At 29.5% G+C, this 26,288-nt stretch overlaps 1 long non-coding RNA gene across 1 annotated transcript; it reads right to left on the reverse strand.

Annotated features, from left to right (window-relative positions):
- LOC149512365 (uncharacterized) lies at nt 1–26,288 on the reverse strand. Its single transcript, XR_016332681.1, has 3 exons — nt 26,114–26,288; nt 25,496–25,586; nt 1–369 (listed from the first exon to the last, which is right to left on the reverse strand). It is a non-coding gene; the product is annotated as an uncharacterized LOC149512365 (long non-coding RNA).

Raw genomic sequence — 26,288 nt, forward strand, 5'->3', positions numbered from 1 at the left:
TTTCAACTTTGGTACTTGAAAGCTATCCAATATTACAATCTATAATCCCTTGAGAGACAATACTTAAATACTTTCACTTTATTACTTAATCTATGCACTTACAAATATTACAAAATTAGGCAATCACATAAGATAAAAACTTAAAAAGGAAGAGGTTGTCCTGCGTGTCAACAATATCAACCTCTCTTGCCAGCATCCATATTAGCTTTAGTATACTTTTCATGGCCTTCTTGTTGTAGCATCGATTGGTTAGTAGTTTCTCAACCATCCATGCCTTTTTGCCATCAGCCTCTTTCCTTGATCTTTTTGTGTGAGCATCAATACCGACTTTCTCTTCCAAAGAGGAAGTGTTGTTGGCAATTATAAAATCTTCCAAATTTTTTGAAAAAAAATAAATCAAATATCTAATAATAAAAAATATCTAAAAATATATTCAATTCGTCAACAAAAAAGTCGACCTAAAAAATCCTAAGACTAACCAACATATTAAATCTCAACACATATTAAGAAATAAAAATACAACCAAAACAATAATCAATTGAAAAAATAATCTATAAAAAAAATCAACAAAAAAAAACTTATCCAAAAATAACACAAAATTCTTTAAAAAATTTACCAAATCTAGAATTACTTTTTTTTTCAAAAAGAATTGTCTTCTAATTATGAAAAAAGTAAAATTAAAAAAATAAAGATATTATATTTGATATTTTTTAATAAATTTAAAAAAAAAATGACAATCAATCAACACAGATAACCATATAAAAATCTCTAGATATAAGATTTTCAAACTTTTCTTCATTTCTTTAATTCTCACTGAAAAGATTGAGATGAGATTAGATAGATTCTTGAGACTTTATTTATTTATTTTGCTTTGTTCAAAAAAAAAAAAAACCCTAAAAAAAGGGTTCATTGATCAAAAGAAAATTTTCAGAAAGGATAAAGGAAGAAATCAGGTGAAGGTATTTGGAAAAAGAAATGAAGCAGATGAAGGGAGAGTAGAACTTTTTGTAGAGAGTATGAAGAGCAGCTGAGAGAAAAAATTAAAGAAGAAAATTGATTAATGTTTATTTTTTAGTTTGTATATATATGTATATATATATGCATATATCAGGTTTTCAAAACAATACGTTTAAAATGGTAAAAAAAAGGAGGCATCTTAAACCTATCTAACCTGACTCATAGTCAATCAAGACCCAATATTAAACAGTCTTACATCCATAAATTGGGTCAAACCCAATTGTAATTTAGGTACGTACCTCATTTGTTATATTTTATTTTGCTTACGTACTTTGTAATTTTTGTGAATGAATTAAAATTATGAAATTACTTTAAAAAATAAATTTTAATAATATTTACAAAAATAAATTATCAATAAAAATTTGTTTTAAAAATTAATCTATTAAAATTTATTAAAAAAATATTAATTTAATATATATTAGATCATGTAATGAAATACAAATATTTAAAAATAATAAAATGCTTATCAAATTCTCAATTGCAGCTGCAATTATGTTTACATTATTAGTTTATGAATAATGACTTTTAATATATTTAATTTTTATAATTAATAAATATATGGTGACGTTAATATTAATATTAATATTAAAATACATTAAGATAAAGACAAACTAAATATTTTTTAAAAAATGATTATAAAAATTTTACTCTCATTGTTATACACGAACAAAAAATTACAAAAAGGTGAAAAAAAATCCTTAAATAAAAATTCAATAATCATCCAAACCCTATTGTTTTATAACAACTAATTAAATCATCAAACATATATTTTCATTAATTAAGCCTTTATCAAACAAAAATTGATTAACTTTCAACACCTATTTCTATCCAATTAAAGATTCAATTGAGTGCAAATATATGTTTAAAGATTCCATTGGATAAAAACAAATGTTTAAGGGTTTAACTGATCCAAAATAAAAAATTCAAGACTTAATTTATTGTAATAAAATATTAAAGAGTTAAATAATTATTGAATTCTTTTGAAGACCTTTTTTTATTCTTTTGCCATAAAATCATAAAAAATAAATATTTAAAATAATTATTAATCATAAATTATTAACACTACTATTATAATTTTAAAATTATCTCTATAAAAATAATATTGAAGTATTATGTTAGATCATAAATCTATAATCTAAGTCATTATAAATCTATAATATAAGTCATTATTATAAACCAAAAGGTTAATATCATGAATAATTCTTAAATTATAGTGAAACATTCAATATAATACTTGAATTTTAAAAATCTCCAATATAATATTTAAAAAATAAATTTGTTAACTAAAGTGGTAATCACCCTTAACGTAACTAATTTCAAATAATGACATGTGACGGACAAACAAGCCTTCAAGTACCACATTAGTTAACCTATTAATAATTTAGGTACCATATTAGAAAGTTTAAAATTCAGATATAATATTAAATATTTTATTAGGAACCATTCATAACATTAATCATAAACCAAATGAACTTTGATATGGGATTTTAACTAAAACCACATTGACCTTTTGCCCCGGATCCTTATCTCCGATGTCCCTGTTTTCTTTTCTTTGCTTTTTTTTTTTCTTTTTTTCCTTTTTTTCCATTTTGCTTTTCTTTTTTTTTTTTTGAAACATTTGACTTCATTGTTTACAAACTACTTTCTTGAATTCTTAGAATTCTAATTGAAACCTCATTCACTTTTTATCCTGGACTCTCATCTCTGAGGTGCATGTTAGATGCTCTTAATATTAGATATTTTCCTTGAAGTTAGGCTTTTGAAGATATATTGATTTTGGCCCTAGTGTAAAAAATAATCCTTGGTTAAGGTTCCTTTTGGAACAAGAAATTTAACAGGCTTAAATAGGTAGCAAGTGAATAATTTTTCTACATGCGAAGGATAAAGCAAGATGATCATTCATCATTTTAAATATGATCACTTAGTTAGAAGAGCAAATTATTTGAAAAAAGATATCAATGGCTTCTTTTTGTTTTTTTTTTTCTTTATTTTTGTGTTATAACCATCAATCATTTTTGCATGACTGATGCCTTATCTTGTTTTCCACTCCAGAATCCTATAACAGTGAAAATTAGGTTGCATAGGGTGTTCCAAATTTAATTGCACAATTCATAAAAAGGCTCATTTTGGTTCAAAATTGTCTAACATTTTTGGTAAAATGAAAAGAAAAAGTATTAATGCATGAAACAAATTATCTTAGGCGAGAGGAAATTTTGCTTCTTTTAGTCAATGTGCCTTAAAATGTGAAACAAGGGTTACTTGAGAAAGAAAGTTCAGGCATTTTTCGTGTCTATGGTTATCGAAAGAATTTTGATGGTTCAATCATATAAGAAAAATATGACACACATTGAATTACTAATTAAAAATTTGAAAAAAATATTTTAATTGATTTTCGAAATTCAAAATGAATTTTTAAAATTGCCCTATTTTGTTCATTACCCAAGCAAATATTATTATGTCAATATGTCAAATAATGACAAGGTTTGCAAGTTGAAATTCATGACCCTTAAAGGATTATGATTGATAAATAAATTTATTCAAAAAGATTGAAACATGGCAGTAATCATGAAAAGGTATAAAGGTAATATATGAGTTTATTTTTTAATAGTAATCATTGATTATTTTGAGATTCTCACCATTTATAAAATGTATATTTCCCTTTAAAAATGCCTATTTTTTCAAAAGTTCTTTTTTATTATTATTATTTTGATTTTGAAAATCACTTATATGGGACTTTATTCTCAAATAATTGCAAATAAATTCTTTTGAATTTATATCACACAAGAGTTAGCAAACAATATTTACAAATCAACAAAAAACCAAAAATTAAAAGCCATTATTTTTCAGGGCATTTCTCTTTTTATAACTTTTAAGAATTAATTCAAATTTAACAAAATTTTTTATTTTTTCTTATTTTTTTGAAAAAACTCAAAATTTTAAAACTAAAAAGGAATTAAAAATTTCCAATGCAAACAAATTTATGAGACAATATAATATACCATGTCCATTCATTCAATGTAAACATTCAGGCGCAATTCAAAATCTACATTCTTAATAGTGATGGTATACAAGTTTACAAAAAAAATCCTCTACTTAGCACTTCAGCTTTAGAATCTTGACCCTCAATTCCACCACTATCAATTATCAAAGCTACCAACCAGTTCTTTAATTTTTGCAAGATTTGCATCGATCAAAGATTGAACCATATCTTTGAAGGCAATGTAATTTTCTATGGAATGTCCTTTAACCCCATCATGGAATTCACATTTAGCACAGAGATCGCACCATTTTGGGTAAAGAGGCTTTCTAGGGGTTACAAGAATAAAAGAAATCATATGACTACCAACAAGCAATGAGAAAAGCCCCGTGTAGGATATTGGAAGTGAATGGTGTATTTTAACTCTTTTTCTTTTGTAGCTTTATGGATGGCCTGAGCTGATTTTTCATTTTGTGAATACCTATGGTGAAGGATTTTGGAAAAGGGACATTTGAACATAAGGATGAAATGGTTAAGGAAAATCATTGGCTTGAGGGGTCAAATTGTAAAGAGGCTGGGGCAAGTGTGGTGACCAATGACCATTCACTAGATTTTCATGTATCATGCTGAGGTTTTCCTCATTTCACCTTTCAATGGTTATTTTTTGAACATGTCTACCAAAAATACCTCCATTCCTTCTATTATGAATATTTGCAATGGCATCCATTATTCTTTTTTTTTTTTATCTTATCTTCGATTCTACCTACAATAAATAGTAAATCTATAAAATTTGAAGAGGTGTTACCAATCAATTTATCATAGTAAGGAAAAGGAAAAGTATCCACAAATAGAGAATTCATTTTTCTATTAGTGAGGGGTAGTCATACTTGTAACGCTACCTCTTTCCATCTAGCGACATATTCCTTTTAACTTTCATTGAAACTTCTTTTCATGTTTTGAAAGTTAATCTATCTGAGGTTATTTCTAACATGTGCTAATATCGCTTCAAAAATGCTCGAGATAAGTCTTTTCAAGTATAAATTTGGCTTTTTTTCAAATTATAGTACCAATTGGCAACTACCTTTGTCAAACTTTTTTGAAAGATGTGAATAAATAATTGTTCATTATGGGCATACCCAACTATTTTGTTACAGTATCGAGTTAAATGTATCTTAGGGCATCTGTTTTCATCATATTTCTCAAATGTTAAAACCTTGAACTTTGTGGGGATAACTAGGTTAGGAACTAGGTTAAGCTTATGGGCATCAATTTTTCTAAAGACATCAATTCTTTTTACCACCCTATGTCTCTTTTCCAACAAATTGTACTTGCTTGTAAACTTAGTATTCTCAACTAGTTTTGGCACCCCTTTCAACTTCTCATATTCTTTAGGATCATCCAAGTTGGATATTGTGATAGGATCATAAAGGGTAGCCCAAGGATTGACATATATCTAAATTGGGTTAGCCTAGTACCAGTATAATTACAAGGCTAGTAGTCTATTGATGGTACTTGTGTAGTACGAGGATTCTAAACATAGGGATGTGTGGACCCAAATGGGTACAATGGTTCTTTAACAACAACTTCGTCTCTTACCTTAAATATTTCAGCAATTCTCTTTCCTTCCGAGAGCCTTGACACTCTCCATTTCAAATCCATGAACTATCTTTCAATATCTTACTATATTTCCTTAACTTTTTCCCTCATATCTTCTTAAGCCTATTCAATATTTTCTATTCCAGTCTTTCGATCTCGCATGTTGTGAACAAAACTAAATCGGCTCAAAAGATTTAGTAAGAAATCAATACCATTAAACCTTTATTATTCGAAAAAACAAGATTATCTTTACTTTTCATGATGATAAATGTGCCTAACAAGATCAGGTATTCATGAGTGGTGTAAAACATTATTAAGATGCATAGATGCTTAGATAATAAACATTTGTATACATACGATGCTTAAGTAACAAAAATCATACCACCTATATTAATGTGTATGTAATGGGATGCAACATCATATAACAATGGTGGTAAGATGTGTTCACATGAAATGAAATCTATTTTATAGAATCATATTATTCATGTATCTACATTTATGAAATATGATGGCATACTACATGAGTAACGAGAGGTATGTATATGATTGATGAAACATACATATATGAAATGCACTAACATACTTTATGAACGGGATACAATGCATGTACAATGCAAATCCAATAAAATTGACACTAACATTTGGGTTTGAGATAAGTGCATGTACTTTTTTTTTTATTTTCAAATTCGAAACATGATAAAAACAACCACAAAAAAGATTAAATGAACTACAAAGGATAAAATTCAAAATCAATACTCTTTTTTTTTTAAACCTACAAATGCAAATTTTGAACAAACACTAAACTAATCAAATAATATGCCCTAAAAAAAATGTATTGGATGGATCTTTTTATCCATTTTTCTTTTTATTTTTTCATTTCTATTCTTTTCTTCTTTTTTTTACCTATTACTTATTTTCAAACTATTCCTTGACTTCCAAAGATAACTCATTAACAACAAGACCTATTCGTAATTCTCAAAATTCTATGCAAATCTTGCTGACAGACTATCCAAGACAAATGTCTCTAAAGCTTTATGTAAAAAAAAAAAAATGATGCATGCATGCAACAATACCAAGAATACTTTTAAATGCAATGAGAAAGGGTGAATTAACGTTCTTGAATGACTTTTCACTTTTTCCTTTTTTGCTTTTTATCATTTTGTCACTTTTTTTCAATGCCCACAAAACAACTTGATCAGTTTCAAAATATATTTTTTTTTAAATCTGGGAACACAATAAATGCAGAACAACTTGATTCTAAATTCCAAAGAAAATAAATGGGGTAAATTATCTCTTTTCATTATCCTTTTTCTTTTTATTTGTCTAACAAAGAAATTAAAAAAAAAAAACTCTTTCTGTTTGCCTTTTCTTTTTCTCTTTACTTTTTTTTTGTTTTTGCCTTTTTTAGAAGAAAAATAATAATAACAATAATAATTCAAGAAAATATTTCCTATGAAAAAATAAGCACATAAAATTATCAATACTTAAGGAAATTTTTCTTTTTTTTTTTTTATGCTTTAGCTTTTTATTCAATCAAATAAACAATAAAAAAACCGTTTTTTTAATTTTTTTGTATTTTTTGTTGGAAAATACTAAAAAAATCTTTTTTTTGGAAAATATTTTTCAAAAATGCAAATTTTGAATAAGAACTAATCGAATCGAAAATATTTTTCTTTTATTTCTCTTTTTTTTACACTATTTTATTTTATTGCGCTATTTATATACCTAAATACAGATTGTATTGAAATATTTCTCTCGTGCCTTCATTTGGGTAATTTTCTACAAAAAGGAGTGACATGACTCTACCTAAAGTCAGTCCTTTAAGGCCCACTAGATGCTGAGTGAGCACTTATACGTTTAACAAGTTCCCAAATTATTCCTTAATGACATTCTGCAAGACTAGTAAGATATCCCGATCTTCATCCATTATAGGCTACGAACGAAAATGTTTCAATTTGAGTAATAGTATTTTGTTTGCCATTCCGAAAGTTATCACTTCATAAGAACATAGGTACTTTCCTGCTTCCTAAAAGAGACGAAGCCCGGGTATAAAGATTAAGCATGATATGAAATGTGTCATTGCGTGTATGAGAGAAAATAAAGTCACAATCTCTATTTTACATGATCCACAATTTATTATATACATAAAATAAATAATGAACAAATGACATAATTAAAATGAAATGCATGTAAAAATTTTTATTACTATTGTTATTTTAAAAAAATAAAATCAAAATCAAAGAAATTAAAGTTAAATACCAATTAAGATCATTAAATTAAAATTAGGGATAATACATAATTAATTTTTGGACTGGCTCTAAAAAAAATGACAATCCCCAGCGAAGTTACCAAGCTATCATAAAGACTTTTGAGGTTCGTTAGACGAATTTAAAAACAAAAAGAAGTCGTCACTAATTTTTTTTGGGCTAGGTGTGATTAGCCACCTATTAAAATTTACCTTTTTAATAAAATTTTAAAATTAATTAAAACTTTATCAAAAATATAAATTTTGAGTTTATGAAAATAATTTAGGTTCGGGAGTCAATTACACGTAGGGTAAGATTAACACCCCTATAGTGCCCATTAAAAAATGATACCAATTAATTATGTGACATTTTCAATTTTAACAAAATTATTTTAATTTTAGTATTTAAAATTTACTTTTTTTAATTTTATTTTAAAAACATTTTTATATTAATATTATGCTTGAAAAATAAATAAAAACCTCACATATTGAAAAATCCCTAAAAATATTCCTATACTCTGGTAATATTAAGAGGGACCATCTTACCTCATAAATTTTTAAGAATCATTACTTGAAATTCTCAAAATTCTATCATTGACGGTTTATATTTATTTTCAATATTTATATTTAAAAAAAATGTGAAGTATAATATCTATAATTTAAAATCAAATAATATTTTCTAAAAATTTATTTTTATGCCATTTAGAAAAAAAAAAAAAAAACAAGAAATCTTTGTCAAAAATTAATCTAAATGCTCCAATATATTGGTGACATTTTAGATAAATTTTTTTACCTAAATATTCCTAAAGAATCACTACTCATATTTCTTTTAGATCTTATCTTCAAAAAATTTTCATTTACTTTTATAATGATTATTAGTATTTAAATGTCATGTAATACTATAATTATTTGTAAATTTATTTCTAAAAGAAATACATATTTTTATACTATTAAGAAAAACTACTCAAATTAAAGAAAATAATAATAAAATGAAAATTTTTCGTATTGAAAAGAAATTTCTAAACATTCCAATACTTTGGTAATTTTTAAAAAATTCTCGAAAATCACTACTCAAATTTTTTAAAATCCCATCATCGAAAATTTCATTTACATTTAAAATTATGCAATGCTAAACAATAAAATAGAATATGCACACGAAAAATATATATTGCTCATTATTATTATTTTTTTATGTTATATTTTTCGTTACTCGTTTTAATTTTGTTTTAATCTTTTTAATTATTTCACAGTTATTAATAATCTTTCTCTCTTTTTTTTAAACAAAGTAAAAAAAAAAATCTTGTTATTGAAAGTTTTTCTATATACCCCGATACTTTGACGGTATTTTTAGAAAAATTTTCTCACCTAAAGATTTCTTAAGAATTTTTACTTCCTTAAAATCTCATCCTCAGATATTTTTCGTTACTTCTCCCTTTTTTACTTAATTATTTATTTATTTTTTTATCTTAAACCTTTTTAATTTCTATTATCATTAATGATTACTATTATTTTTTTTCGAAAAGTAAAGATAGTTAATAACATTCGTATATTGTTATATTAATTTTATTCTTAAAAGAGTAATTACATATTATTTTACTATTATCTAATATAATTTTAGAAAATGAATGAAAATCTTTTGTATTGAATTTTTTTAACCATTCCATTACTTTGTTAATATTTTTAGAAAAATATCCTCATTTAGAGATTTTGAGGAATCACTACTTGAAATTCCTTAATATCTTATCATCAAATAAAATATTTTTTTATCCCTATTATTATTATTATTATTATTATTATTATTATTGTTAATAAACCATTTTTTTATATCTTTCTTTTTATTATTATTTAAATATTATTAATGTAAAGCATCCAAACATTATTTTTATCCATGTGTTTGTTTCTCTAATATTTTTTCTTTAATCCTAAAAACAACAAAACCCGAGTTGCCCCTACCCATATTTAGACAAAGCTTTGTTTTTTTCGTTATATGGCTTTCTTCCCAGCTTTTGTTTTCTTTTACTTATGGCCTTATTTTATTCTTGAACCAAATTAAAACATAGAAGGTATGGCACCTCTACAACTCATACATGGGAAGGTTTCATGGTGGCTTTCATAATATCTCTTGCATATACCATAATACTAAGAGCATGAATGACAAAACTATGAAGTTTTAAACCAAAAGAAAAAAAAAAGATTATCTAGATTCCAATGTGATAGAGCATTAGCAGAAACCAAAACAAAAATGAAATAGAAAGGTTTAAACATTCCCACAAGCATATATCTCGCATGCGGCACATGAAAGGTGGAAACTTTATGTTTCCATGCAACAAACCACACGCAAAAGAAGAAGAAGAAGAAGAAGAAACAACTAGAGTAGAAAATTTACAACAAAAGGGAAAAAGACAAAAAGAAAAATATACACCGGTTGTCCTTTATTCCTATTTATGGAACTCAATTTTCCTGCTAAAAATTCTTAACTTCACATTTAGAAGCAAAAAAATGCTAGTTTAAAGAATGAACCCACTTTCATGAAGGTTTTTTTTTTATTTGCATCTTGTTATGTTTTTTATTTTCTATTTTAGTAAAGCCAAAATTTCAAACTTGCCTAGTTATGTTTTTAAATTAGTTTTAGCTTCATTTCACCCATATCCTGAAAAGGCAATAGATTTTTCTACAAATAGATTTTTTTTTATTGAAATTCAAAAGATTTATACCACAATGAGGACCTAAACCCTATGGAAAACCTTAACTGAGGCTCTTGAATGGAAAACAATTCACAAGCCATTTGAGACCTCAGTTCATTTTTTTTTGTTTTGGAATGTTTTTGGTTTTGTAAATGGAAAAGCTCCCTTTTATCCTCAACAATCTGACAAGATGAAATGTGAAACTCCCAACACAATAAAAAGGTTAAACATAACAAAGATCTAAAAAGATAATGATAATTTTTTTAGCTTCTTAATATTAAACAACCTACTTTATGCTTTCCTATATTTTCACACGAGATCGTGTTTGAGGAACAAAAACATAAAAACATTTAATTATTGCAACAAAACCAAGTTATATGGAATGCCAAATGATTTTTTGATTTTTATACTTTTATCTAAACTTTATACAAAAACATAATCACCATCTTACGCATAAAACCCATATGGATGAAGAAGTCACCTTTCCTATAACTCTCCTTGAAAATAGTAGCTCTCTTTTCCTTTGGTTCCGTTCCAATCTTTTTGCCCCAAGCCTTCATTTCCTTTTTTATCATTTTTTTTTGTTTTCTTGCTCTTCCTAACTTTTTTTTTCACTACTTCTCCCCTTTTAAAAAGCCTTTTTTTCTTTTATTTGAATCACTTATATATTGCCCCTTGGTCCTTTATTCCTTCCTTTCCAAGTTATTTTCTTTTGTTTTCTTTTTTTACTCCTCCCCACTACCACCTGCAAAGCCTTTATTCTTAGTTTGTTTTACTGTAAGCATTTTTGCTTTGTTCTCTTTGTGGCAAACCAACTAGTTTGCAACTGAGTGTCCTATAGTACATATGGACTTTAGCTCTCACATGAATGAGGAAAGCATCCTCATAAATCCTACGCAATGAGCTTGTCAGCAACCATACGAGCCTCTATTTTTTTGTTTATTATAGGCCTAAATAATGATGCATTTTATGGGCTCTTAAATGGGCCTTCTTATGGACTTCAAATAGGCTTTGTTTAAGTCTATAAAAATGCCATATTATGGGCATTATTTTAGGCCTTTATAGGGGCCATAAATTGGGCTTGTAATTGGATCTTTTAAATGGGCCACCTTGTCAGCTCAAAATGGGCTTTAAAGATTGGCTATCCATTGGGCTTTTCTCAAGTTGAAAACGGGCCTTTAGTTGGACATTTTTTTTAGCAATTCTGAGCCTTATTTGATGGCTATCTTGGGTCTCTAATCGAGCTAAAACATAGGTCATTTTAAAATTATCAATTTTGATCTCTATTTTGAAATTTCATAAAACGAATCCGGTTTAACAACATTAGACCATTTAGGATAAAATTAGGTGTCTACACCACTAGTTTGGAATGTCATTACTTGATTTTTAACCTCACACAAATAAATATTATAAATACAAGAAAGTATCTATCGATTTAAATATTCAATTAGCATATACTTTGATACCTATGAAAAGAAAACATAAAAAAAATATTTATGTAACAATGTTATTGGCAAATACATGCCTATAACCTAAAAAAATTAATGCAATCAGTAAAGAAAAAAAAACTTCATTTTCTTGTCAAGTAGTGGTCAATTTTTATAAGAAAAATTTTATGAGTAAAATCTAAATGCACCATGTGGAAAAGTCCACCCTTTTGATCACTTGAAATTAAAATAAATTCAAACAAAATTTGAAAATACCCTTAAATGTGTTATAGAAAAAATATAGATGCGGCCACACTTCAAATAGTGCTACATCAAAGTCCTTAGGAAATGCATACATTTTTATAGGCTTCTTGGATGGTCCTCTTTCTACTTTTTGCCCATAACAAGTCTATAAATTGAAAAGTTAATTCCCATATGATCTACAATCAAATTCAAATTCTAATAATCTTAAGTTAAAAAATATATCTAGATCCATTAAGAAGAAAAAAAACCTTATAGGGTAAAGATATGGTAGCATGATCCTTACATTATTCATTTCTATGCATTTAAAGGAAAATTTTCATTTAAATTTTCTTATTTTCCAATTTTGGAGGAGTTCATATGAAAAATTTAGTTGTTTTTATAGGAAAATTTTCCTTTAAATTTTTTTTGTTTTCTAACATCACCATTTGCATCCACCATTGCTTCTAAATATGGATTTATGGCCTACCTCTCAAGATGATGAATGAAAACATGGTAGAAACATTATGCAGCAAGATTGACATGTTTAAAAAGCAAATGAAAACAAGAATCAAAGTGGATGAGGAAGATCCTTAGAGTTAGAGTGGAAATCAACATTAACAAACCATTAAGATGTTTTGGTGAACAGAGGCAAAGGTAGTGAAAATATCTAGGCTAGGTTGGCTTAAGAACGACTTTTAACTTTTTGCTACACTTATGACGATTGCGTAATTGTGACTTTGATTGTGATACAGACGAGGCAGACAACGACAAAAATGAGAGGATGAAACAATATAAGGAGTGATTGAAAGCTTCACCAATAAAAAAACATTACATAGTGTATGAAGACGAGTTTAGGAAATCCAAAAAACATGTTAGACTTCAAATGAGAATGGTGAATAGCCGAATAATGCTAACATAGGTGATTGCCATAAACAGCAGAGTAGGGAACAGCCAAGACACAGTAGAACAACTTATTCAGAGTAGCAAAAAATCTGTAACAAGAAAGTTGAGTATGGAATAGGGTGAAAAATTAAGGACTCATCTCATGGATGCAGCGTATGAGAAAAAGAGAGAAAGTTTGTCACACAATTAAAAAATGTAGTCAACTAGGGTAGTCAATGCAATGTTATTCCAAACGAGTACATTGCAGACAAATGCAATGATATTCCAAAAGTGGCTGAATGCATTAGTGAAGACCATCACGGTGTTGAAATAATACGATACATGAGGTGGCAAAGGGACCTACCTTGGGTGTGGAAAAGAAAACAACCTACGGTCTACATTGAAAAGGAAAACCAAAAACATGGGACAAAACAAAAAGGCAAATAGAGTAAAAGTGGTGAAAATGAAGGACAAAGAGGAGCTGGCTGATTACATGTTCATGAACTGGCACAGGGATGAGAAAAGACAAAGGAATGACCAGATAGAAAACTGAAAGATAAATAACATAGCAGCAAAGACTAGGTCCTAGTCCCACCGAGCACAATGAGGTTTATTGCATGGAATTATTGTGGGCTTGGGAATGCACAAGCAATTCGAGCTCTCAAAAATATAATAAAGAGAGAATACCTTTAAACATGGTTCATTGGCAAAACTAAACTACATGTAAACAAGATAGATAAAATAAAAAGAAAGTGTGGAATGAGTTTGTGTTTTGGAATAAGCTCAAAAGGCAGGAGTGGAGGTTTAATGATGATGTGGAAAAAAGATTTATCCCTAAAACTAATTAGTTTATTGAAACATCACATACACATAGAGTTCGAGGGTAAAACAAAAGTAGAGCATTGTTGTATCACAAGGTTTTATAGAAAGCCTAATTCAAATAAAAAGCATATGTCATGCGAGTTGCTCTGTGCATCATTACAAACATCAGATAAGGCATGGATGTGTTTTGGTGACTTTAATGAATTAATAATGAGGGATAATGAAAAGAATAGAGATAGACAAAGATTTAAGCACTAAATGAAAAATTTTAAAGACTCAACAAATGATAGTGATGTGTTTGACATGGGTTTTGTTGGAAAATGGTACATGTGAAAAAAAGGAAAAACAACCGCAACACTAATTTGAGAGAGATTAGACCAAGCTTTGGCAAAAGATAATTGGTGCACAAGGTTTCCTATAGGAATAGTGAAACATTTGATAGCCTTGGTGTTTGATCACTGCCCATTAATGGTGGATACAAAAGGGTAAAGAGAGAACAGAGGGATAAAGAAACAAAGGAAAAGTTTTTCCTTGAAGCTATGTGAACAAATGATAGGAAATGTGAAAGAATAGTTAAAGACAGCTGGGCTAAGGGAGAGTACAAGAATTTAACATTAAAACTATGTGGAGTAGGAAAGGATTTAGCTAGGTTGCATAAAAAAAAGTTCTAAAGGAGTAAGAAAAAGATGGCTAACATAAGTAAGGATATCCATGCTAGCAAGAAGGTTCCCTAATGGATGGAAGACTTAAGAAAAACTAGCTGGAGAAAAACTAAATTTATTGCTTGAAAAAAAGGAAGCTTTTTGGATTCAAAGAGCAAGAGTCAACTGGCTAAGGTAAGGTGATAAAAACACCGCGTTTTTTCATGCACAAGCTTCAACCAGGAAACTGTTTAATACCATTAAGGGAATAGAAGATTTAAATGGAGTTTGGAAAGATAAGGACAATAAAATGCAAGGCATTGCCCTTCATTATTAAATAATGCTCTTTTGTCAGAATTCAAAACTGAGGAGATTCATAAAGCCACCAAACAAATCCACCCCACCAAAGCACTTGACCTAGATGGTTTGCCATTTTTTTCCATAGATACTTGAACATTGTTCAATCTGATATCACTAATTATTTTTTATTTGTGTTGAATGAAAATGAAACCTTAAATAGCATAAACAATACAAATATAGCCTTGATCCTTAAAGTCATTATTCCATAAGCCTTTGTAATGCCATTTATAAAATTGTTTCCAAAGCCATTGTTAATAGGCTTAAAACACTGTTACCTAGTTGTTTTAATGAGTCATAAAGAGCATTTGTGTCTGGCTTATGAATTGTTGTACACACCAAAAAATAAAATACAAGGTAAAATTGTCTTTTTAGGGTTTAAATTAGACATTAGAAGGCTTATGACCATGTGGAATTGAATTTCCTTAAATCAATGATGTTAAAAATGGGTTTCTATAGAAACTGGGTGTCTTTGGTTATGAAGTGTGTTACATTTGTCTCATGTTCCCTTGTTATTAATGGATCTATAGCTAACACTTTTGTACCAAAAAAGGGATTAAGGTAAAGAGTCATTTGTTACCCTACCTATTTTTTATTTGTTCAAAAAGATTGTCAGCCCTTCTTACAATAAGTCAAAGGAATGGATTGATGACAAGAGTAAGAGTAAGTCAACATGGCCAACAAGTCAATCACCTATTTTTTGCTAATAATAGCCTATTGTTTGCAAAAACTAATAGGGATGAAAGCAAAATGGTGAAAAACACGCTATAAAAATATCAAGATGGTTCAAGACAGATGATAAATTTTGATAGGTCCATTTTATTTTTTAGTAATAACACAAGATGAGAGCTTAAAAAGGACATTAAGGAAATTTTTGGTATAAGGGTACTATCAAGTCCAAAGAAAAACTTAGGCCTGCCAAGAATGGTAGGGAAAGACGAAAAAATTCTTTTAAGGAGCCAAAGGATCGAATCAGGAAAAAGATACAAAGATGGAGTCACCGAATGCTTATCATTAAGAGGGAAGAAAGTTTTCATTACAATTGTATTACTTATTATGAGTTGCTTTGCATTACCAAAATCTTTATGCAAAGAAATAAATAGCATAGTTAGCAATCACTGGTGGGGTAATAGGAAGAATAAAAAAAGTCTACATTAGCTAAGTTGAAGTAAGATGTGTATGTCCAAAGATTTAAGTGGTATGGATTTTCATGATATGAAAAGTTTTAATCAAGCACTATTACGTAAACAAGGCTGGAGATTGTTGAAAGGGACTTCATCATTAGCTTACAGGGTGCTTAAAGAAAAATACTTTCCTAGCGGACAATTACTAGAAAATGAATTGGAGAACAATCCATCACTCACTTGACAGAGTATATAAGAAGCTTTGGATTTATTTAGAAAGGGAATTATATGGAGGGTAGGGAACAGTGAAACAATTAGGATATAGAAAGATACTTCACTGTATGTTAATGAAGAATTGAAACTGTTAGTGTAAAGAAGGGGATTGGACGAAAATATGCTGGTGAATGAGCTAATAGATATAAAGTCAAAGCAATGAAAAAAAAGTTGATCTACAACACTTTCACACTTGAAAAAGCTGATATCATATGTGCGCTACCAACTAGCATACTCAACCAACCAAATACCTTGATCTGGCATTTTAATAATAATGGCATATACTCAGTAAGGAATAGATATAGACTTTTTAGATTAGCTATAATTAATATGGTAGTGGATCAAAATAGGAACATTCTTGAAAGATTCAAATGGAAGACATTACAAAGTGCTACTGTACCAAGCAAAGTGAAAGTTTTTGCATAAAGAATGCAATAAGAAATCCTACCTATGAACACTAATCTAATTAAGAAAAAACTATTAGAAGATGGGAGTTGTTCATAATGTGAGGGAGAAGAAGAATCTATGTTGCATGTTATACGTGATTGCCTTGCATCTAACGAGGTTTGGAATCAGATAGGGATCACATGGGAAAGGGATAATAATAACTCCCAAACTATAGCAAACTCAATGGCAAATATTGTAGGTCATACAGAGGAAGATAAGTTTAATATTTTTCTAATAATAGCTTAGGCAATATGAAATAATAGGAACAAGAAACTAAATGGAGGAATAAAAAAACAAGTCCCAAAAAAATAATAGGTTTTGGGACATCATACTTAGATGAATTTGTAGCAACTCAAGAATGAACTATGACAAGCTACAATACCACATACTAAAGTAGGAAAGCGCCACCTATTTTAGTAGCAAAGGTGAATTTCATGGGGCTCTTAACAAAAATCTTTGAGTTAAGGGTGTGGGGGTAATAATCAAAGGTCATGAAAGGGAAGTAAGGGGTGCATTAGTAGTAAAATTACATAAACCTCAAGACAAATGGACTATAGAAAGTTAGGGAACTATGAAAGCACTATTTTTTGTCAGAGATATGGGTTTCATAAAAAATCGTATTGGAAGAAGATGCACTGGAAATTATAAAGAAGCTAAACAATGCAGACATTGACCTCTCTCCAAGTCATATCATCCTAGATGAGATTTGGTTGCTTATAAAAACCATGCAGAACTTTCAGATAAGTCATACTAGATGTGAGGGAAATAAGGCAACACACAAATTAACAAAGTTTGAGGAACATTCAAAAACAGATTAATTCTAGGTAAAAAAATGTCCAAATTCTTTTTATGTATAACTGTCAATGATCATAACAATTTACATCATTAATAAAAGTAACCTTTCTTTAAACAAAACGCACCATTTATTAAAATCATGATAATTTTAATATGTGTGAGATTTTATATAAAGCTAATAATCACATATCCTAAGTTTTAAACCCCTAAAGTATTTGGGGAAAAAAAAAAAAAACCTATCTCACAATGTGAGGTAGGCCTTAAGCCCAATCTACATTTATAGAACATGTCTTAAACACATACCCTAGACAATGAATTTGTTTTCCTTTTTTTTTTTTTATAGAAGCAGTAGTTTTCATTCATTCATTACAAAAGTTCTTTACACAAAAGTTGAGGAAGAAAATACATCCATACCTTTTGTACCTAAAAAAAAAAAAGACATTTTTGCAAAACTATGAGCTAGCTTATTAGCAGTTCTATTAATATGGTGAAAAGCACATCTCTGCAAACCAGAAGCTAATACCTTGATATCTTGGATTATATTACTTCTAGCAAAAATGAATTTCTCACTTCATGTATCTCTTTTATAACTAAAAGGCAGTCATTTTATACCATAATTTTCTCCACTCCTTGGTTAATAGCTATCTACAAACCTTATTTAATTGCATACACTTCTACCATTAAAGCATTATTTGCCTTTGCTCCTATATAACAAGCTGAGAAGCGAATATTTCTATTAAAGTCCCTAAGATCCGACCCCATCCCTACCTTATTCTTTTGGGCCGCATAAAAGACAACCACGTTAAGCTTAAACTTGCTCAGGAAGTAACCAGTCCACTTGTTGTTTGTGTTGTTATGAGGATAGGTGTTGTGGTTCCCATGCATATTTATCACTCAACATGCAGTGGCCTTTCCCAGTAAGTTTTTATGCAACAGATAAACCCTGTGATGTAGACATTTCATAGCCAATGTAAAACCCCCTCCTAGTCTGCTAGGTATAGGAAATTATGCCAAACATCTATAGAAATACCAATATGAGGATCATAACCACTGGAAAGATCAGCTAGATATGCATGCTCATGTGGCATTCAAAAAACGCATGTTGCCATGACTCCCCAATAGTCCCACAAACTAGACATTCACTCTCTACTTGCACTTTTCTCTCAATGAGATTGTCTTTTGTTGAGAGATATCCTTGAATCAACCTCCAGAAGAAATACTTCACCTTCGGTGCCACCTTCACTATCCAAACAAGCTTCACATAAAATGTTTATGTTTTCTATTTGGACCTCTTCTACCTAACTCTTCTCTTGCTTTGTAGTAAGCTGACTTCACCATGAGCTATCCCAGCATGGATTCATTCCAAATGAGAGTATCTTTTTAACAATTCTATCAGCTTTATCGCTTTAAAACATCTTTTTAATGATTTCATTTCTTCATAAATTTGTTTTTGGATCAATCAAGAGAGCCACTCTCATCAGTGTCAGGGTTTGGTTTCTTGATTGCTCAACCATATAATTTGGGTGTTTGTCCACCCATCTATCTTTCCAAATATCCATGTATGTACCATTTTTTATATTCCATCATGACCCTTGAAGTAGTACCTTTCTTCTTTCTAGTAGACTAGTCCACAAGTAAGAGGTAGTTATACCACGATTTACAGTTAGAAACAATTCATTTAGAAAATATCTAGCCTTTATAACCTTGAAGCATAATGAATCCTTATTCTAAATTAGCCTCCACCCTTACTTGGTCAACAAAGCCAGATTAAAAGCTTTTAAGTCCTTCATCTCGAGGTCACCATCTAACTTGAGAAACACAACGAGTCCCACTTACATCAATGGATCTTCCTTTTGCCATACTTATCCCCCACCACTAGCCTACTATTAAATAAGTTAGCTCATTTAAGAAATTGTATGGAAGTTTAAAATAGGACATAAGGTATGTTGTAATTGTTTGTGCAATTGATTTTAATAGCATCACTCGACCAGCCTGAAAAAAGAGTTTACAACTCTATCTTTGGATCCTTGCCTACACTTGGTTCTTTATGGGTTTGAACATAGCTTTTTTGACCCCACCACCAAACATAGAAAGCTCTAGATATGTGCAACTTTCCATTAACTTATGGATGCCAAAAATGTCAATTAGCTTTGCCTTACAATTAGACCTAGTGTTTGCACTAAAATACACTGCCCACTTATCAATATTAACCACCTGACTAGAGGCAGCCTTATACTTATGTAAAATTTGCATCAAACTCAACTTCTTTTCTTTCTTTGCATTTATGAAAAATAAACTATCATCTACAAACAGTAGATGGCAAATTCGAGGGCTGTGTCGTCTAATCACCACTCCTTTCAACCTACCTTCCAACTTTGATTTTTAAAGTTGGCATGACAACCCCTCAACACACATGATAAAGAGATAAAGCGAAAGAGGATTAACCTATCTTAGTCCATGAGAAGGAAAAATCCTACAACACTATTAACTGTTGATCAAGATCGAATGTCACCGTACGCATACACATCATAATTTGGGTTATCCATCGTTCCAAGAATCCCAATCTCATTATCAAGACCTCTAAGTAGTTCTATTCCACTCTATCGTAAGCTTTCCTATTTGATTGTCATATGGCCATCTCTCCCTTTTTGTTTGTTTCTCATATAATATAAGGTTTCAAATGCTACCATAACATTATAAAAAATGGATCGACCAAGCACGAAAGCACTTTAAATCCCACTAATTATCTATGACAGAATCTTTTTCAACATATTTGCCAACATCTTTGAAATAATTTTATATATAACATTACACAAACTGATCGATCTGAAATCTTTGACTGAACATTGAGGTTAATTTTTGGAATCAGTACCAGGTTTGTGTGGTTTATTTCTTGTAAAGCTGATATAGCATTAATACTAGGTAAAATAATCCGAGTGATATCCTTCCCAATGACATGCCAGTATCTCTGAAAAAATAAAATGTTCATTCTGTCTGGTCCCAAAGCTATCCCCAGATTCATTTGGTCAAAGGCTTCTTCTATTTCTAAATTTTTGAATGCCTCATTCAAGCTCTTGTTCATTCTACCACCACTCTCACGTCTACCACCCCACAGTAGCTCTTAATGTTCACCATGTTTGTGGACATATACAACTCCTCAAAATATTGCAAGAATACATTTACCATGTCTTTCTTGTGCTCATGTCATTTTTTGTTTCATCTTGGATCCTAAAAATTGCATTATTTCGTCGTCACCACATCCCTATACTGTGAAAGAATCTTATGTTCATGTTGCCTTCCTTCAGCTATAGCTCCTCCTCCTTTTGATGCCATATCACCTTTTTTTTTTATAAAGAATATCATTTAGTTTTTTTTTACCTTGTTCATAATTATCTAATCCAAGCTTTTTTGTTTTCATTCCCCTTTTAACTTGGGCTATTTTTGTTTTCAGATTCCTAAATCGAGAATTACTTTAAGACATGAGCTTTCTTCCATAACCATTGATCGCCTCACATAACTCATTGATGTTTGTTAGCTAACTTTTTATCCACTTCCCATGAAAAATATTCTCACAGTTTGTATCGTTAACATATTCTTGAATATGAACAACCTTTTACCTTTCCACGTACCTATATTAGACTACTGTAGTGAAAATATCAACAACAAATTATCAAAAGTGGTTGAAACCCCTTACCTCTCCATCAAATATGGAAAAATAGTTAAGAAAAAATTATTACATAACCCTCAATCCAACTTTTCCCATATCATTCCCCATCAACCTTTCTAGTCCATGTGAAAATAAAACCCGTCATAAGCACCTCCAAGAAGCCACAATAATCCATCGCCCCTCTAAAGTTATCAATTTGCCATGCATGCCTTTAACTCCCACTCAATTTATCCTCTTTCGCTCAAAATTCATTGAAATCGTTTGCGCACAACCAAGGTAAGGAATTTCTATCATTGAGGTTTCTCATTGAGTTCCACGACTCCATTTTCCTATATGTCTCTAGCCTTCCATAGAAGCTTGTAAACCTCTATTTCCCTATATCATCAATTCTATCTATAGCAATGTCAATGTGGGACTTAGAAAAAGATAGCATATTGACTTCTACTTCTTTCTCCTATATAAACGCTAATCTTCCACTTCTACCTTCACTTTCGATAGCAATTGCATTGTTAAAACCTAGCTTATACCTCATCCAATTTTTTCCATTCATTTTCCTTTTGGTTTTTAATAGAAAAATGAATAGGGGCTTATTTTCATTAACCAACCTAGTCAGCTCGTGAACTGCACATGGTGCCCCCAAGCTGTGGGAATTCCATACCAATAGACTCATTGTTCCCGATGAGGTTGGCTCCCTCCGTCGATAAACTTCTAATGTCTCATCCACATATCTTCATTCCCACTTATTCTCTTAACTTTTTATATGATACCACATTAGTCTCATTCATAGACATTGAGAGCTCATGGACACGTTTCCTCTCAATGTGAAACATAAGTCTCCTGAGAGTAGCCCTTCTACGTGGTTTATCTTTTATTTTCTTCCACTTATGGTTTGGATTGGCTACTAATATTATAACCTCTATCCACGTATTTGACCCATCTTCCCCTGATTGCTTTAGGCTAAAGCCATCCTTCCTTAGTTGTTTTGGGCTCCTCAAATTCAAGCCCATTAAGCCCAATACAATTTCCTTATAATTATCGCTAAAAAATTCACTTAAAAACTCAATGCCATCTTTTAAGCCTTGCCCTAAACCACGTGACAAACTTTTATCAAGATCCTTTGACCTCTATACAATCTTCTTCAAAGAATCTTGTTCTAATTCAGCCTTTATGGAATGAATCTTCTTACCCTCATTAGATTTTGACTGGCTGTCGCTCTCGACACTGCTTTTTTTATATCTTTCCCATACCTATAGTCATCATAGTGTTTGATCACAAAATTTTTTACTAAATTGTTTGGCTCAACATGGAAAGATCTAGCTTTCATGGATTTATAAAACTACGCTCTAGACACATCCGCTTTCATCCAAGACCTATATCCCTTTTCACTTTTTACATTGCCTTCTTTTTTTATGGCTTCATCATAATTATTCTATGTATGGTCTAGCCGACCATAAACATAACTAAAATTTAGTAGTCTTTTATATTTAAGCACCACAATATGTGTATCACCTTCTCCAAAAGGACATCCTAGAACACTTCTTCAACGATTTATGGACATTTGACAAACCCTGATGTGTAGAAAACATTCTCCTGCCACATTTTCTTTGTTATGATAAACCTCTTCGACTTTGCCTAAAGATTCTCTTAGCACTATACCAACCTTCTTATTCATCAAACCTAGAAGGAGCCCATGCACTTGGATCCAGAATGGACACCAATTCATGCTAATAGAGTCAAGTGGGCTCATTCCACTGAACTCTTTGAAGACCATTAATGCCCTATTGAAAAACCATGGTTGACCCACTAGCACTTTATGTTTCTCATTTTGATTTTGGAACAAAAATAGGAACAGCTTATCCCCTACCTTTTGAATCTTTAGCCTTTCTGAGATCCTTCAAATTCTTATAAGCACTATCTTCATAGCCTCTACGTTTAACCTTTTTTTGGATAAAATCTTCCTTAAGAAACAGTTTTTCCCCGCATTGAGAATAAACGTTACCCATTTCATTTCAATCTTTACCTCTTATTGCTCTTTCTCTATTAAAGACAGTTTCTTCCACAACTCTTCCAAGCTTTCGATGGACCTTTTCAACTCTATCTTAAAACTTCTAGACGAAAACCACAAACTGGAATAAACTTTAAAAAACTTACCATAGTAAGATGAAACTCCCACTAAAACCCCAAGCAAAAAAGCTAAGGGAAACCTAGGAGAGACTTCAAAAGTGCACATTACCTGTTACAATTATAATAACTTTAACAAGCGTAAAATTTTATACAATTAATAATACCCATATGTCCTAACTTTTCTTTGTGATTTATGATAGCCAAATTGAAAAGATTTAAAAGAGGTTGACATTTAAATAACAAGTTTGTATACCATATACCATCTATGAAGTTTCTAAATTAAAATTTGTTGTATACTTTTTTAGTTATATTTGCTATTTCATATTTTTTAATATATCTTCCTATCTGATATTTGACAACCCTTCAACTCTAGTAATAGAGTCTAAAATAAAGATATAATCAAATTGAATCAAGTTGATATATTACAGGTTAGAGTCAAGCTTAGCTCAAAAATTCAAGGTTTGGAGCTCGATCAAATTTATTTTTCATGCTCGAACTCAGCTCATAATTAATTGAATTAATCAAAATCAGCTATTAAGCTTAATTAGACTTGATAGTATTATAAATATTAATATTAAACACTATATTTTATTATTTATTTATATATTAAATATATGAAAATAAAGATAAAAACTTAATTTTTGGGTCGAGTATTAAACTATTTGAATTCGAATTAGCTTATTACTGTAATAGCTTGAGTTTAAGCTCGACTCAATAATAAAAGAGTCAAAGTCATTTTCTTTTTCAAATAAAGCTCGAATAATTTAAAATATCTTGACTCATTTGCACCCAAATCTAAAAAGTTTACGTATCAATAATGAAATAATTTTTTAAAATAAAATAATTGAAAAATTAAGAATTAAAATGAAACTCTATTCAATGGTTAAATACTAATAAAATAATGACAAGTAAATATACTAATATTAAAGTGGCTGAATGAGTCGGTGACAAACTAGATACAACTCAGTTGATAAATTTACTTAAAACTAAATTTTAAATTATAATAACAAAATAAAGTTAAAGATATTTATGTATTTATATTTTTTAAAACTAAAACAATTTGTTTATACTCATTTTAAAAAAATTATTCATCCATCAATTAACTTCTTTTAAAAAAAAACATAATTTTCATTTTTTTTAACAATTAATTTTTTTCACCCACATGGTAGTTGTGTAAAAATCTAATACTAAACCAAAACTACACTAGATTATATGTCTATAATGAATATTGATTACATTTCCTAATTTATCAATCAAGAAAAATAAAACTAGTGTCAAAAAAAGTTCAGAGCAAGCTTAAATTGCAATCCAGAGCCCAAAGAAAAAAAAATCTTTTAATTAAATGATGGCATAGGAAAAAATAAAATATACATTGCTCAACTAATCTACCATGCATTGGAGTTTTTTTAAAACTTGAACAACGTGTATTCTTTTTAGTTTTCTTTTCTTTTTTAATTAAATTCATTAAGAATTTATTTGGTTTGTAAAAACATTAAAGAAATAAAAAAAAATTAGAAAGTAAATAAAAATTTAAAAAAGCCCATATTTTAATTTTCTTGATAAGTTATATTTTTTATATCTTCTTAACTTGTTTTAATATATTTCAATTTCTTTAGATTTTATTTGTAGTTTTCATTCTTTTTTTTTTAATCAAAAATTTTAAGAATATATATCCTTTCGAAAAGAAAAAAATAAAAAAAAAAATTTAAATATAACTCATTATTGGACTTAGTGGAATGCTAGGGACACTCTCCTTTGCAGATGGTTTTCAACACTTGAAATCTTATAAAGCCACGTCTTTCCAATTTTTGAACTTAAAATTTGTCAGTGTCTCTACCAGTAAATATTTTTGTCCCAATTTTCAGGTACTTTGTAATCGTTACTGTTGACCGAATTTTTCCTTCACGAAAAGAATGTAGAACTAGTAGAGAATTTTTTATCAAAGTGATTTTTTTTTTTTTTTTTAGTTTTCCTTCATACAATTTTTATTAATGATTGAACTGTACAAGTTAAAACAACTCTCAATAAAAAAACCAATGCAAAAACCAACAAAATAGAAATTATGATACAACAAAAAGATAAGCGAGCTTGATGCAAATGACTCAATGATCAAATATCACAGATAAAAAACAGTCGAACACCGACAGAAAGAGACAAAGGTTTGAAAAGATTACCAGAATAAGCTTCTCATGGGCATTTTAACAAACGTTTGGTAGTCCCAATCAGCCACTATCCATATGGGCCAAAACCGCCACATTAAACATCCTAGATTCAAGTAAAATAGCAATATAATCAATAAAAACAAAGTTTATTAGAAACCAAGAAGAATAGAAGCCATTGTAGGAGTTGGGGATTTGTCTTTCCAAACTTGGTATCCTTCTAATCTCAAAATTCTAGTTTCTAAATCATGGGCAAACTTCATTTCTTATTCTTTTTAGTTTCAAGGTGCACCTGTTTTATCTTTTTATATTGATAAACAACAATTTTTTTAATTGAACTTTCAAAATAAATTTCATCAATTGAAGGGTAAAGGAAAATTATATACAATCCACTAAAAGTTCAGATAAAACATATATTTCAAAATAACAAATTCTTATTTATTTTTTTTTTTACGAATGAATTTAATCAAGTATTAAGAAAATGATAATAAAAAGTTAAAAATAGAAAAAAATTTTGTTATTGATAAAAAAGACTCAGCTTTGAACTTCTGTTTTTTTTTAAACACTCGTACACTTTTACTATGGAAGGAACAAAGAAAATTTTGAGAAAACCATAATACTCAAGTAACCTACGATATGAAGTTGTCGGTTTCAGATAAAAATATGAGATGATGTGGCTTTACAAGGGCTCGTGTATCCAAAAGCGATTGTTTGGAAGACTGTCGCTAGCATACTTCATGGACTTATTTATTTCTGGCAGTCTTTTTTTTCCTATAAGTCAGAGTCATATTTTTTTATTCCAGCATTT

This window comes from Durio zibethinus, chromosome 23, assembly GCF_047325235.1.
Source record: "Durio zibethinus cultivar Kanyao isolate XHJ-2024 chromosome 23, ASM4732523v1, whole genome shotgun sequence".
Lineage (NCBI taxonomy): Eukaryota > Viridiplantae > Streptophyta > Magnoliopsida > Malvales > Malvaceae > Durio > Durio zibethinus.